We start from the raw sequence: 3,335 nt of genomic DNA, 5'->3' as shown, positions 1-3,335 counted from the left end.
GTCCACCTTCTTTACCAATTCTTGGGGAGAAATTGGTCCTAGGTCTACCATATGCTGATGCAGTTTATCATTGAAACAATGACTCAACAGGTGTTCTTTCACAAATAAATTGTACAGCCCATCATAATCATTTACACCACTGCCATGAATCCAACCATCCAGTGTTTTGACTGAGAAGTCAACAAAATCAACCCAGGTCTGGCTCGAGGATTTTTTAGCCCCCCTGAACCTAATCCTGTACTCCTCAGTTGAGAATCCAAAGCCCTCAATCAGGGTAGCCTTCATGAGGTCATAGGATTCTGCATCTTTTCCAGAGAGTGTGAGGAGTCTATCCCTACACTTTCCAGTGAACAGTTCCCAGAGGAGAGCACCCCAGTGAGGGCACAAGCCCTCTCAAAAGCTGTGAACCATTTGGTGTTATGTCATCACCCTCTTCATATTTAGTTAAAATCCCTTTAGGGATTTTTAGCATGTCAGGAGAATCTCTGACCCTATTTATGGTGCTGCCACCATTGATGGGACCTAAGCCCATCTCTTGTCTTCCCCTTTCCATGGCTAGGATCTGTCTTTCCAAAGCCAGTCTTTTGGCCAACCTGGCTAGCAGGAGGTCATCTTCATTGAGGCTTTCCTCAATGTTTCCAGAGTTGATGGACTCTCCTGTGAGAGAAGCAGCATCTCTGACTATCACATTTGGAGTCAGGGTTGGATAAACCCTGGTCTCCCTATCTAGGACTGGAGGTGGGAGTTCCTCCAACTCACTAGTGTCCCCCTCTGTGAGGGCATCATCAGAGGGGTTGTTTTTAGCAAACTCTGCCAAGAGCTCCTGGAGCTGCACTTTGGTAGGGTTTGAACCAGTCTTTATCTTTTTGATTTTACAGAGAGACCTTAACTCTGACATCCTAAGATGCAGGTAAGGGGTGAGGTTGAGCTCCATCACAGTCTCTTCTGTAGTAGACATTATGGGGGTCATTACAACATTGGCGGTAAAAGCCGCTTACTGCCGTGCAGAAGACCGCCAATACACCGCTGCGGCTGCGGAATTCCGCCACAGCTATTATGACACACATCTCGGAATCTGCCGAAATTCAGACACCCACACAACACCGCCACACCAAAGGTCAGTGATAAACTGGCAAAAGCAAAACCTCCACCGTCATGCCAACAGAAACACACCCATGCTATTACGACCCACGAATCCACGCAGCGGTCTTTCAACCGCGGTATTCCATTGGCGGTACACACCGCCGCACTCAAAATACACACACATCTCCAAAACACCGCTACATTGGACAATTCAAAATACACACACCTGATACACATACAAACACCACTCCCACACACCCAACACACTATAAAACACACACCCACATCACCCACATCACCCACAAACCCCTACACTGCACAGCAATGGACAACCCCACCACACAGAGGCACACAACACCATCACCCACACAACATCCACGCACAAAAAACCCCACACCACTACACATCACCACACTCATCACCACATACACCACCCCACACATCACCTACACCACCCAATGGCACGCCAAAGACACCCCAGGTTTTCAGAGGACGAGCTCAGGGTCATGGTGGAGGAAATCGTACGGGTAGAGCCACAGCTATTTGGATCACAGGTGCAGCACACCTCTATAGCTAGGAAGATGGAGCTATGGCGAAGAATCGTGGACACGGTCAACACAGTGTGACAGCACCCAAGAAATCGGGAGGACATCAGGAAGAGGTGGAACGACCTACGGGGGAAGGTGCGTTCCGTGGTCTCTAGGCACAACATCAGGGTCCAGCGAACTGGCGGCGGACCCTCTCCTCCTCCCCCACAAATAACAACATGGGAGGAGCAAGTCTTGACCATTATGCATCCTGAGGGCCTCGGAGGAGTCGGTGGAGGAATGGACACTGGTAAGTCAAATCTTAACTATCATATCCCCCACCCTACCTGTATGCTATCACACCCCCCCACCTCCACCCCCTCCCCTATCACCCCAACTCCTCACATATATCCCAACATCACAAACCACCCATCCCAACACCAAGCCCTGCATGCAACAACAAAGCATGGGCACCCATCACTAAAGCATGCCCACTGCACATACCCATACAACCCCCTAAACCATCATCACACAAGGTCCCACACAGGAATGCAAGCACTGGGGTACACGGTCACCCACCCATTGCACACCATGAAACACACAGATGCAATAATCATGCCTTTCCACCCCTGCAGGACCACTACCCAACGTCACCAGACAGGAGGGTCCAGACATCTCCACCCCACCCACAGAAGAGGCCCACAGTGATGACAGCAGCTCTGTCCACCTGGATCTAGATGACCAGTCCGGACCATGGTGGGCCTCGGGACAGTCGGTTCCCCTCGCACAGGCACAGCTCAACACTGACCTTCCACCCTCTGGAAACACCAGTACAGCACCCACCCAGCGGGCCCATACTTCCATCCCCAGGACACGTCAATCAGCTGTGTGTCCACCACTACAGGGAGCCCAGGATAACCCACCACGCCAACAACAACAGGGACCTGGGGGCAGTGGTAGTGGGCACACGGTCCAGGGGACGGAGGCCCAGGAACACAGGGGAACTGGGAGGGCTGCTGTGCGACAGGGGGCGGACAGGCCAGGGGAACCCACTCTCCACAAGGCCCTCTCCTCCATCATGGGAGCATACCACCACTCCCAGGAGACGATGGCTACGGTCCTGGCCAAGTTTCAGGAGACCCAGCGCATGCAGGAGGAACAGTATTTGGGGTTCAGGAAGGAACTCAAAACCATCAGCTCCGCCCTGGGCACCATCGTAGGGGTGCTGAAGGACATACAGAACACTATGAGGGACACCGTGGCACTCCAAGGGGCCCCTGACACTAGCATAGATGATGAACTGCCCACCACCTCCGCCGGCGCTAGTGGACAGGACGCCCCGCCACAGGACCACCACACCAGCACCCCACCTCCTGCAGGCGGAGAACCACCCCGCAAGCGGTCCCTGAGATCCAGGAACAGGACAGAGCATGATGGTAAGACCCCCACCAAAAAATGAGACCACCCTGATTGTCATCCCACTGTCCCACTTTGTCACCCTGTCCATACTTAAACTGCCCCAGCTCCACTTCCTATGCCCATATGGGCAGTGCACCTGTGAGACTAATAGACTGGACTCTGCCATGGACATTCCTCCACCATCAGCCATCACAATTTTACCACCCCATCCAATAATTAGCACTTCAATAAACACCCTTGAACAACAAAACAATCTGGAGTCAGTCTGTGATTTTGAAAAAGTGTATTAGCTATGACAATGACAAA

The sequence above is a fragment of the Pleurodeles waltl genome, chromosome 1_2, assembly GCF_031143425.1.
Source record: "Pleurodeles waltl isolate 20211129_DDA chromosome 1_2, aPleWal1.hap1.20221129, whole genome shotgun sequence".
Classification (NCBI taxonomy): Eukaryota; Metazoa; Chordata; class Amphibia; order Caudata; family Salamandridae; genus Pleurodeles; species Pleurodeles waltl.
Note: the sequence above shows the minus strand (reverse complement) of the source record.